This window comes from Panicum hallii, chromosome 6 (genome assembly GCF_002211085.1).
Source record: "Panicum hallii strain FIL2 chromosome 6, PHallii_v3.1, whole genome shotgun sequence".
In the NCBI taxonomy this organism is placed as follows: Eukaryota; Viridiplantae; Streptophyta; class Magnoliopsida; order Poales; family Poaceae; genus Panicum; species Panicum hallii.
In genome coordinates, this window is record NC_038047.1 from 9,866,918 (window position 1) to 9,880,613 (window position 13,696).

The 13,696-nt window shown below is 44.2% G+C and overlaps 1 pseudogene; it reads right to left on the reverse strand.

Annotated features, from left to right (window-relative positions):
* Nucleotides 1-8,740: 8,740 nt before the first annotated feature.
* LOC112898126 lies at nucleotides 8,741-12,182 on the reverse strand (annotated as a pseudogene).
* Between the last annotated feature and the right edge of the window lie 1,514 nt (nucleotides 12,183-13,696).

The following is a 13,696-nucleotide window of genomic DNA, read 5'->3' on the forward strand; positions in this document are numbered from 1 at the left end:
GTCTCTGCAATAGGCATTGGGTATTCATCCTTCGGAGTGGCCCTATTGAGATCCCTGAAATCCACGCACACCCACCATCGGCAATCCTTCTTCTGCACGGGCACAACACTGGAGATCCATTCGGCGTATCTGCAAGTCCTGATAAATCCAGCTTCTAACATCTTCTCCACTTCTTTCTTCACTTCAACCAGGACATCGGCTTTCATCTGACGTGCCCGCTGTTGGAATGGTCGAAATCCACTCTTAAGAGGGAGCCGATGCTCAACTATACTCCTATCCAGCCCAGGCATCTCTGTGTAATCCCAGGTGAAGCAATCGGCATATCCCTTCAGCAAAGTTATCATCGGCTCTCGTAGGGATGGGTGCAATTTCCTACTTATAAACGTTGGTCGTGGTTTATCTCCAGGACCAATATCTATCTCCTCAAGTTCGTCAACCGATGTGAAACCATATCCTAGCTTCCCATCCTCCGTTAGATCAATGCTACAGATGGAAAAAGAAGATAGTAAAAAGAATTCCGGCCGATTGTTAAGATTGGCCGTTCCACGCATCCCATTATTTTCCAAGTTTTTACAAAAGGAATAAGGCCGGCTGCCACCGCTAGCCATCCCATAACAACTACGCAAAACACTTGACATCAAAAATTCATTTTTTTGGAGCCGATTGCAGGAATCGGCCTTCATAACTCTGCTGTAACGTCCCGTTTCATGTGGCTCTTTTATTCTGTAAGGCCGGTGGATAAGACCAGCCTTACTCCATTTTTTGTAGCCTCGATGCGATCACACCCTTCTAAGCTCATCCCTGAAATCGGCTCCTGATCTTCCGCATCCCAGATGCTCATGGCAGCATGCGAAATTTCAATTGAGTCGTCTGCCTGGACCACTTCCACCTCGTCTCCATCCCACTGGATCAAACATTGATGCATTGTAGAGGGGATGCAACAGTTAGTGTGAATCCAGTCCCTGCCAAGTAAAACATTGTAGGTACTTTTGATGTTGACGACGAAGAACGAGGTCGGGACAGTCTTGTTTCCAATGGTGAGGTCTACACTGAGGACGCCCTGAGCTTCTGAAGTCTGCCCATTAAAGTCACTTAGCGTGACATTAGTCTTGATCAGGTCTCCGGTGGACCGCCCCAAACGGCGCAAAACTGAGTATGGCATGATGTTAATTGCCACTCCCGTATCCACCAGCATTTTATTAACGGGCTGACCATTAATATACCCTTTAAGATACAAAGCCTTCAGGTGCTTGTAGTTCTTGGCTGGTGGCTTCTCGAATATCACCAGTCGTGGTCCCAAATCAAGCTGGGCCACCGATGGCTCCTCATGGGTCCGAGCATGGAACTCTGCAGGAACCACAAAAACCATGTGTGTATTAGCCGATACCTTCTTATCGGCTTTTGTTGACTTGGGCTGCCATTCCTTTCTGGAAGGGCGCGACTCCTTCTCCTGCACATAATGGACTTGTTCTGCCAGATCCGGTCGCGCTTTTCTTAAGGTCTCGATGTACTTGGCCTCGGCTTCTTCCAAGCTACGTAGCCGCTGAACCCTGCACTTTTGGGAACGATTAAGTCCATCCGGGCACCAACGTGGACGATGATACCTATCTTCCTCTTCATCTTCCCTTCGTGGTGATCGAACCCTCTCTTGCCGGGTTGGAGCAGGTACTAGCCGCCGGAAAACTGAATCCCTTGCATCTGACTTCACTGATCCACACTCTGGGCAATCCCTGATAGTAGGCAGCCGGCTCATACCTAAATCCCTACAGTACCTGAAGAACGGGTAGTGCCAATGATCACGGGCATCTTCGTGCTTCCTCAAGCGCTTTCCAGTGCGACGCTCATACTCTTCTTCCTCAGATTCCCGCTGGAGGCGCTGCTGGTACTGGTATTCATATTTCCTAAGAAGATCAGAAGAAGTTGGCCATTGATTCCTCACATACCTTACTTGTTCTTCTGTGACATACTCTTTCTTCTCTTTTTGGGGCCGATCGCTGGGATCAGCCTCTCTGTTCTTGACCTGGCGGCGTGAAGCCACCCCCGCCATATTGATGCCAAGCGCGAAGTCCAGTTGTCGCCTTGCAGACCGGTCATAATTTTCTACCATGTTCACACCAGGGAAAGGTTGAGTGTCAACTTTCATGGCGGTCTGCCTAGGATCAATCGGCCCTGCTCAATAGCCGATTGGATTTGTCGATGGAGCTCCTTGCAATCACTCGTGCTGTGGGTAAAGGAGTCATGCCATTTACAATATGATCTTCCTTTTAACTCTTGCGCCGTGGGAGGTTTGTATCCTTCTGGAAACTTCAACTGCTTTTCTTTTAATAATAAGTCGAAAATTTGTTCGACTTTACCCACATCAAAGTCAAACCCCTTTGCAGGCCCAGTTTGCTTTACCCACTTGCAAGGCACGGGATTTGCGCCGCGAGCCCATTCTGCAACTGATACTTCCATTTCTTCCCCGGAGTCATCAGCCTCTTCTGTATCAGCTAGCGCCACTTGACGCTTAAATTTTCCTTGGTACAGCTCAGGATAACGCTGCTCATGCATCATCAACTTCTAGACTAAATGCACCAGAGAAGTGAATTCCAATTGAAAAGCCAGATCTCTGATCGGCTTCAATAATCCCAATGATGCCAACTCAACAGCTTCCTTTTCTGAGATCCGTGTTGAATAACATCTGTTCTTCATCTCCCTGAAACGTCGAACAAACTCTGCCACGGTCTCTCCACGCTTCTGTTGTACCTGCGCTAGATCGGCAATTCCCGCCTCTGCAGCTTTTGAATGATACTGAATATGGAATTGTTCTTCCAGCTGCTTCCACGTACGGATAGAGTCAAGACCTAATGACGTATGCCACCCGAAGGCCGGTCCTGTAAGCGATTGCGAGAAGAACCTTACTCGCAACGGATCCGATACAGAGATCATACCCAACTGTGCCAAATATCAGCTCACATGTTCAATAGAACTAGAACCTTCTGCCCCACTGAATTTGGTAAACTCAGGGAGCCGATACTTGGGCGGCAATGAAATTAGATCATAATCACTTGGATACGGCTTAGTATAGCCGATCGTTCTCCTCTTTGGTAATATGGCAAACTGATCCCTCAGAATGGCGCTGATTTGCTCTGCTGTTTGTAACCCAGGGGCCGAGTGCATACTGTCGTGACTCGGCCCGGTAGCATAAGTTGCTAGCCATGCTTGCTTGTCTGCGTCGGCTCTAGAAACCCCTCCAGCTACTTTCTGTGCCGAATGTACCGGTTTATTGCTATCCGGTATATATGCACACATGTAGCCATGTGGGATTTCCTTGGGTGGCTCGCTGAAGAACTGGTGATCCATGGGATCACCTCTCACTTTATAAACCACATAAGCTGGAGCACCATGTGATTCTGCAGCTGCGAGCGCATAAGGCAATGGAGGTCTGGTTTGGAACGGCAATTTTCCCTTATGAATTCCCAAGGTAGGCCCAGTTGGAGAATGCTGATGCTTCATAATTTCTTGGACCACACGCAAAGCTACACGCTCGAAGGCATTGACCAAACTTTCAGAATGTCGGTGCAATGAGTGAGCCACCGTATAATTTACCTCCTGCCGCAGAGCTCTGGTACGATCTTCAGATAGGGTAGACAGATCTACTCCGTCAAGAGCACCTTCGGGTGAAAACCCTCTCCACCTAACACCATGGTTGCGAGTCCTTTCAAAAGAGCCGATGAGGTCGGCTTCAAATTGAGCCTTGATTTCGTCATATCTCTGCTTATGCTCAGCAGAGAGCTCCTCGTAAGTGATTGGATCATCTCTTGCCATTCCGCCGTCCGCGATTGACGAAGTCAACGGTGATGATGAAGTCGATGAAAATGATGGTGATGATGATGAGGACGAAGTCGATGAAGATGGTCCCACTGGGCGTGCCAGAATGTGTTGTCGGTCAAAACCCGCCGGCGAGCAGTGACAGGCAACACGAGGAGCCGGGAGACTTCCGAGATGGCTAGTGGGCCCCGGTCCCTCGGTCAACGGCCCAGTAATCCGGCGCGCACCCTGGCTTGAAGTCGCTAGGCGTGCCACCTGATCCTGCACCTGATCAGGAAGGTGTGATGTATCAAATTCCTGTATGCGCAGACATGTGTAAAGGTCAGTCCGAGCCGTGATTGGCTCATCACTTCCTCCCCGGTATCGGCTATAGAGAGCCGATTGCATCAATACCGGATCGGATCTCTGGAACAGGCAATGTATATATATGCTTATCGACAAAATAAATCTTGCTTCATAAATATCAATCTAATCCAATCTACGACAAACTAAGCCCTCATTGCACGATCGGAACATCCTACACGTGATTGAGCCTAATGAATACATAAAAGCATCGGAACAGACAATCTAAACAGAGACCATAGAACCAGCCGGAGAGCCGATTCCTAGAGCAACCTCTATCCGAGCTACGATCCGATACTAAACATACTGCCGGAACTTTCAACTCGTTTGCAAGGCCTAATCATGCACATATTGAACCAAATCTCCAAATAAACAGAAACTAGCCATAAAAGATCAGATCTACTGATAAATACAAAGCAAGATGCAACCATCGTATCCATGATCGAACACGACGATTGCTAAGCACACGTGAGAAACGAACAAAGCATGAACAGGATACACAAAAGATAACGTTACTCTATGCGCGCTAAGATAACCAGTGCTACTCGCCATCTACAAGGCTTCAGAACGAGCAATACGTAAAACAAACGAGCAAGGGTGATGCTATCCCGGTCATGCAGAGCATGATCGGGGCCACATGGCACTTACCCGATGAAAAACCCTAGAACAGGGGAGGCAATGCGCCGAGAATTGTTGATGAATGATTCTGCTTCTTGTTTATTCATGATACATATTTATAGTCTGTAGACTCGTCCTTCTTAACTAACCCTACCAAAACACGACACGAATCTTAACTGCCTATATCTAAATTTACACGGCCTTTCTGGCCCCAATCACCCGCACAGGGTCCGATTCGCAAGCCTATCATAACTGTCTTCTAGGCCCATCTCGCTCCATGGCCCACTTCTGGCCTGGTCAGATTATGGCGATAACAGGCATGTGGCTAGTATTTTCAAACGCTTAGCCACCACTACCACACACTGCGACCTTAACAACTTTTATCAACATAGACGGGGTAAACTTCCAAGTCATGTTACTACACATGACCCCATCCATGACCCTTATAGTGATTGCAAGATAGTAAACATTCAACTCCTATATCGCGCGAGTGACAGGAAATCACCCGACTTCTGCCGGTCCTATTAGCAGAGCATCTATTCAATATGGACTCAGACACAATATATAGGTTCCTAGGATTCATCCATCTAGGGTTCCATTTCAACTCCTAGACTTAATGCAAGATATAGTATATAAGTATAAAATTGTAGTAAATTGAAATACTGGGTTATGCACCGGGGCTTGCCTTCTTGAGCAGGGCTGGGGGCAGGAGTGTCAAAGATTTCCGAACTTTTGTTCGGACCTTCAGTTAGAGTCTCGACTATGTTCACTGGGTCTTCAGAAAACCCTTGCTCAGTTTCCGGGACTAGCTCGTAGTCTCCATCGTCGAGTGTCGTTCACTCTACATGATATGCAATGATTTGATTTATATGGTTCTCGAATTAAGAGTTTCATTTCACGATAAAGTTGCAATCTAATAGATTAATACACATAAATTCATAAAGTAAGAGGTTTAAATATAAACTTATTATTGGTATCCTAATTCAATTATCCTAGTTAATGGAATTAATTGAATTAGGTTAATAAGTTTGATTTTTAATTTGAAATCCATAAATGCTATGGCCTTGAATTTTTGTGGATAAGTTTATTCCTAGTGGATAAGATTTCTATGAATTTTTTATAATTTTCTGAAAATAGAAGCTATAGTGTTTGAATTAAGTTTAAATTTCAAGTTTAAGTACAAACCTTAAGTAAAACAATGTTGTAAATTCCTAAAATATTCACTATGGACTAATTTATTGTAGATCATCACATGGTAAAAAGATCTATGTATAAAAACCTTAACAACAGGCTTAATTAAATTTAAACTCTTTCAAGCTTGATTTGCATAAGTTTAAATTAACTTAAGCTAGAGTTTAGTATTATAGGTTAATTTTTTACACAAGATCACTTATACTTTAAACAAGCTACTCACCAAAATTCACAGATAACAAAGTTAACATGCAAAAGTTACACATAATACACTCTTTTGCTTGACTTTAAAATAACTTAACAAGCATTGGGTTTTAAACCATACTCTATTAATCAAAGTTGTAGAGCTAAACTTCAGGAGTATAACCAAATTGGTTTTTTATAATTTTTGGATTTTTCTACATTTTCCTATGGATTTTACAAGTTGACAGCTTTTACAAACAACACTAATTAAGAAACTTGCAGTGAGGCCCTCGGGTTTTTGCACATGGGACCCTAATATGAAAACTTAGATTACAATGGGGTCGTTGCTGGGTCAAGACGGTGGTCGTGGCGTCTGACCGGCGTGTTCTCACCGGCGGCGAGGGTTTGGTCGAGGGGAAACTGGTCCTACACGACCTATATGACGAGGTGCACATGTTGGTGGGTGGTGGGCACGAAGAAAGGCGGCGGAGCAAGGTCGACGGCGAGAAATGGCGGCGGCCGTGGCGGCGTGTCCGTGTGCTCGACGAGGGGCCGGCGAACATGTAGGGATGGGGCACGCACGAGCACCGAGGAGTCGTGGGGATGTTATTTCGGTACCTGGTTCGGCTGGAGGTGGGGCGGAAGGGGGTCGTCGACGTGGAGGCGGCTCGGTTTTCACCGGCGGCAATGGCGGCTCGGTGTTCTGGTGGCTGGGGTGCCGGAGGGCGGTGGAGGAGTAGCTAGAAAGCTTCTACGGGATGATGTAGTGCTGCTGGTGCCCTTGGCCGGGGCTGAGGGGCGGTGTAGCGTCGGGTCGACGGTAAGGCCGAGCGGCGGTGGAGCTTGAGCTTGCCGGCGTTGCGGGGAACGATACTCAGGTGCGGGAAATTGGGATTGGATGGGTCAGTGAGCTGCAGGGAGTTGCGGCGGTACCACCGGAGCATTGGATCGCGGGTGGGAGGCGGCGTGGGCGGCTGACGACGGCGGCCAGAGGCTGCGACGGAGGTCCGGCGAGGAGCTACGCTCGGGGAAGAGAAATGCCGTGGAATGTTACACCCCTACCTGGCACGCCAGCTGTTGGTGTTTAACCTCCAAGCCCACCGAAGGATACCCCCGACGTGGTTGATTGTAGCTGGGATGTCGCCGAGATCAGGAACTCGAAGGTGCAAGGAACACGGAACTTTAGACAGGTTCGGGCCGTCGAGAGCATAGTACCGTACGTCCTGTGTGGTGGTTTGTATTGCCTTAAATGATGTAATATTTGGAGGGGGTCCCTACCCGCCCTTATATAGTCTGGGGGACAAGGTTACATGGAAGATCTAGCTAAATACGAGTTTAGGAGTCCTACCCGAGTACTAGTCGGGTAGATTCCTTCTGTCCCGACTAGTTCTACTCTTATACAAGTAGTTACAATTGGTGTAGTATATGGACCATGTACCATCCTTTATCCTATAATATATACGCCATGTGCATACCGTGGCCCCAGGTCTGATACATCGAGTAATTCATCTTGAATGATTTCACATTGAATAGTCCAATATTCTCCCTTAAAATCTTCAGCATCATATAGAACAATATGTTGGGGAACAGATTCAAGATCTGGGACTCTAGCTTTGAAAATCAATCTGGCTATCTTAGAGTAATCTTTCTTCCAGAAAATAACTTTTCCAAAAGTGAAGATTGCATTATCCAAGTACTCCTGCTCCGAAAACCCATCAACATTTGCCGACAATCTCTATTAAATTGCAACGCCGGCCACTGCTCCAAGTCACATGTTCCCCGGGACCAAAAGGCCCCCGCCACCGGTTGATGTCCTTGGTTGGATCAGACTATTTTGTGCACGTGTGTACTTGTGTTGATGTTTTGGACCTGCAACCTCTCCACGGCTACGACCACGATGCATCGATCTCACCTACCTCGGCAACAACAACAGGACTATCATCACTTGAGAAACTTGTCGGCTTCCGCTCTATTTTAAGCATCCACGTTGCTTACGCAACAACTGTGGGAGAGGGGAAGGGTGTTAGAGATCCGATACAATCCTGCTGTTATGGTAGATTAGATTTGGTTTCCACCTTTATTCCTAGGATTATTTAAAATCAAAGCCACCATGTTCTATATAAACAACCCAATGAGGCTCCATACAAATCATTTAACATTGGCGTTACTCAGTATTCTAATCCACATAAGAGCAACTCTAAGAAACTCTCTATATCTTTCCTCATTATTAGAAATAGAGATTTTGATAGAACAGTACCTTCCAACAGCTTCTCTGAGTGGTTATCCAAATATAGCTATTCTTCGTTCCGCATTTCTCGCTGGATAAAAATAGATAATAAAAATAACTTTTTAGAATGTATATAAAATATAAAAAAATTGTTGGAGAGTGAAAATATATAGAAAATAATTTTTATGTAGAAGATTCTCCAAACAATATTTTGGAGAGTGAAATTTAGAGAGACGGATGGTTTGGCGAGGACCGCACTTCCCTGCGCCCAGTGCGTGTTGACGTGGGAAAAAGAGAAAAACAGCGGCTTGTGCAGCAATACTGTACGTTGGCGTGTGAGACCAGAAGGCATCACGTGGCCCACCTCAGAATATTTGATTTATTCTTTTGCTCAAGAATTTGATGGTAAAATCTAGGCTGCTGGTGCCGGCAACCCACCTGGTAACATTTGATTGGCATATTCAGAATTCCAGATTACTGCACCACCAGAGATAATATCACATAAACCCAATCAGAATTCTGTTTGGAACTGTAAGAGAGCTGTAACAAAAGAAGAACAATTCAGGAAAAAGCACACAGAGCAAACTAGTAATTACAAGGGGCATTTCATCAGAAAGTCCTGCTCTTGTCCAATTTTGAAGCAGATCCGAAACTTTCCAATGGAAACTCCCCAGTACAAAGAAGCCCTCACTAATTTTTGCCATGTCAAGCAGATATTAGACGCTGAAAATCTTCTGTACAGCCTTATCTTGTATATGATCGATAAAGCGGAAGATAGCAACCCTCCAAGGGTTGGACAGAAGCAATGGTCCAGTCCATAACTAGAATCCGAATGTCAGCCCAGCTAATACAGAGAAATACCAGCTTAAAGCTTCAAGCTCTTGGCTCTGGCTACTCATTGCTGATGTAGAATTTGAACCGTGTGAACATGCTGTGTTCAGTGGGAAACCACAGAGCCCAGAGTTGTTGCTATAAATTGATGGTTCGGCAAGTGTTTGGAGTTGAGAACCGGTCGGTATCTCACCTAATAGATGGTTGATGGACGATTTAGTGAAACAAGATACAACAATTGTGAGATGCCTGAAGGAATGGAGCCAGAGAGTTCATTGCAAGATAAGTCAAGGGACTCCAGAAAATTCAAATTACCAATGTCTTTTGGAATACCACCAGAGAGACGATTTCTCGACAGGTTTAGGAACCGGAGACCTTCAAGGTTTGTCAGCTCTGGAGGGATGTCACTAGAGAGATGGTTGCTTGACAAATCAATACCAGTCATAAGTGCAATGCTTCCTTCCAAAATATGGTATTGCCTCTTCCACTTTACTTGAACTTGTAAGTTATATTCTCACACCCGGTTTGGTTTAGAAAAAGTAACCGAATGCATCCCATATATGCGTCAGGATCAAGTTCCGCATATACAGTAGATGTCATAAGCAAATATCTGAAACAATGCATTAACGAAATAGATTATAATAGTACTTTATTACAAGACCGACAGTCTTAATCTTAAACGAATAAATAAACATCAATAAATAGCAGCGAACTTCAACTTCACAGGCAGATGACTGGGAGACATACGCCTAGTATTCTTCGAAATCTTCGGGGAACACCGGACAATTATCTTGTTCTGAGCAGCATTGTTTTTAATAAAGCAAGGGTGAGTAGGTACTAAGCAAGTGGAGTAAATTATATGACATGCAAGGCTATGATCAAGAAAAAGCTGACATGGTTTGCCTGCGATAAGCATTTTTAGTTGGTCAAGTTTTAATTTAGCTAAGTGTAAGTATATACAACCCTTAAACAAAATATCAGAGGTAAATAATCCACAACATAAGCAAGTACATAAATAATAAGAAACATCGATTTAGATCATCTTTAAGTTTAATTATTATGTGAGTGTCCAAGCCACTCTTAACCGTGAGCACGGCTGATATATCAGTTTTCACTCTGCAGAGGTTGTACACTTTACCCACAATTCGTGTCTCCCTTGATGCCCGGGTTTGCAAGACCCTTAAACACATCCAAGGTGAGTGGCAGGGATTCACTACGAGGCCTTTACAAAAATTCCCTAACTTGCAACGGTCCGCTAAGATTTCAGGCCGCAGTGGTCATAACCCTCCTTAATGGGGAAGACGCCTTACCCAGGATCATATCTACTCCTCAAGAGGACCGAGCTATACCCCATCAACGCACTCCCCTCTTGCCCTTTCGGTAAGACTATTACAAGTTAAAGTTTCTAATTAATTAGCCAAGACCAGAGCCATGTAGTATTGTAGTTGCACTGTTTTCCTGGGTAGTTCTCCATGTTCCAACTAATTCAATAATCTTAATTATCACCAATAAAATATTCCAGAACATGAGTAAACCAGTGTAGCATGATTTTCAGGTTATCCAATCAAGCTAAATAGGAGCAACTAGCGTAGCTACAACATAAATATAACAACGCAGGTTTATTCAAGGAAGTTCAAATGAAGCTAGGCATATCCTTAATTTGGGATCCATCATATTCTAGACACATGCATGCATATAAAATAAAAGTGTATATTTATAATGTTACTAGGACTGAATTGTGGCAGAACCAACCTGAATTACACCGGCTCAAGTGCGCTGATCCTTTCTCGGAAGGCAGTAAGTACTCAACCGCACTTCAAATGGTGTAACCCCGTGGTTTGTCGGGTAAAGTCCCAATAAAACCACCAAACTCATGATCAAAACAAGGTACCTCGCATGAGGCGAGTCCAGAGATACAAACACCGACAATTTTACATCACAGGCAGAATATTACATTAGTGTTCAAACTTATATGGTAGCAAAATCTAACTAGTACGAATTTATATAAAACTATTTAAACTTAGAGCATCTGCAGTGGAAAGTAAAATACGATACTACCAGAAGTCGTGGAACGTATATTGAGCTAAGCCCAAGCTCAACATCACTCGGAAGGACCTGTGTTGGCCGGGGACGGATCCCATTCCACGAACCAACTATCGGAAAGAGCATAGGGCCAGGGCATAGGCAGAGTAGAGTCCTCAGAGGGATTACCTGGAACAAAAGTCATATTTTAAGACTGAGTATTCTAATACTCAGCAAGGCTTACCCGTTTTATGGTATACTTAGTCATATAGCTAGACTATGAAGGCTTGTAATGGTTCGGGGTATAGTTTCAGCTGAAAAGCAACAAAGAGTAGATCCTTAATTTCAACTTTTAGCGTTCAGGTTCTAGTTAATTATCCATTCTAAGTAAGCAACTATAGCTACTCAAGCATGGTAGAACTTTTTAAGCAAACATCATCTTTGATCATTATGAGGTTACTCTTTTTACTCTATGTGGCAAAGGGATCAAGCAGTCTCAATCTCCGCGAGAAACGGACAATTCTGAATCGAATTTCAAAACCTTGCAAGGATAAACCTAACTCACACGCTTGGAACATCCAATGATTGTTCCAAAGCAACCGTTTGTCTTTCATTCCGACTCGTGGATCAGTGCCACCACAAGCGACTGTAGGACCATACGCACATCCAATGTGCAGGACGTACGTCTATAGCGCGACTACATGACCGTACTCCTGTCCGCTATGCGGAACGTACTCCCGCACGTCGGTGCGTCAGAAAAACCAAAATACGAGTGGTGGGGGTATGTCCACTCCTCGGGCCGATCGGTTACCAGGCTTACCGCTTACCATATTTCACGGTATGTGGCTAGTACTTTCAAACGCTTAACCACCGCTACCACACACTGCGACCTTATCAAATTTTCATCAACATAGACGGGGTTCTTACCAATATCATGAATCACAACCCCGTCCGTCATCCTTATGGTGGTTACAGGAATGTAAACAATGCAACTCCTATAAGCTCGCGAGTGATAGGAAATCACTCAACTTCTACCGGTCCTATTAGCTCAGCAGCTAGTCAGACTCAGATTCTAGTATTGAATATATAGGTTCCTAGAAATATGCAACTAAGATTTCAATACCAGTCCTAGAAACTTAAATGCACAAGTAAATATACATAGATATATAAATTGCAGTGTAATAAAAATAGCGGTTTATGTCCGGGGCTTGCCTTCGCTGGTGGGGCTGGGGTCAGAGATGTTAGTACTAAAATTTTCCAAACCGAGGTTCGGAGCTTCAGTTATATCTCCGATGATATGCCCGGGGTCTTCAGAATTATCCCCTTCTGGTTCCGGAATCAGTTGGTAGTCTCCGTCAGCGAGAGTTGTCGAGTCTATATGACATGCAAACATTACAGTTACGGAAAATGCACATGTTTCTATTTCATTTCACGATAAAGCTGCAATCCAATAATTTAAAGTCAAAGTATCACAAAACAAGGATTTTGAATTCTAAGAATTCTAATCTACTTCTTGTAAATTAAACTTATGATAACAAGTTTTATTTTTAATTTGAAATCTATAAAGGTTCTGGTCTTAAATTTTGATAAGTGTGTTTAACTCTATTAAATGAGTTTACTGTAAATTTTTCATAAATTCTTGAAGGCAGAAATTAAGGTATTTGAATTAAGTTTAAATTTCAAATTTAAATCCAAACCTTAGGTAAAATAGTGCTCTTAATTGCTTGAAAATTTACTAAGAAATAAGTCATTTATTATCAGAACTATATATGGTAAAAAGATCTAAGCAAGAAAACATTAGCATCGTACTTGAATAAATTGATTTCTTTTTAAACTTGATTTGCACAAAATTTAAATGAGTTCAAGTTAAAGTGTAGTACTGAAGGTGAAATTTGCACACAAGTTTACTTATATCCTAAACAGGTTCCATACCAAAAATCACATGAAATATAGTTAACATGCAAAAGTTATATACAAAATATCCCTTTTGCTAAACTTTAAAATAGCTGTAAAAGCATTTAGTTTCAAACTAAACTCTAGTAACAAAAGTTGTAGAATTTACTTCAAGGATTCAAACAAACTGGTTTGACATTTTTCTGAATTTCCTACGAATTTCTACAAATTTCTAAAGGTCACTGATTTGGAATTGAGGGGAGGGACTAGAATCTTGCAGCCAGGCCCTCAGGAAGATTTAAATCAACGCAATTGGGTCCTTGGTTCATCGGGACAGAGAGATTGAAATTCGCCGGCCAAATTCCGGTGACGGTGGTCGCCGGCGGCGAGGGGGAACCGGCCAGGGAGGACCAGGGGGCTTGCGCGGGCCTAGCTGGGGGTGATGTGATGGTCGGGGTTGACCGGAGGGGGTGGAACGGCGGTGAACCGAGGTGGCGGCGATGGAGCTCAACCACGGCGATGGTGTTCCGGCGTGGCGGCACACCGGCGGTGGACCGGAGGTTGGGTAGGAGCTCAAGG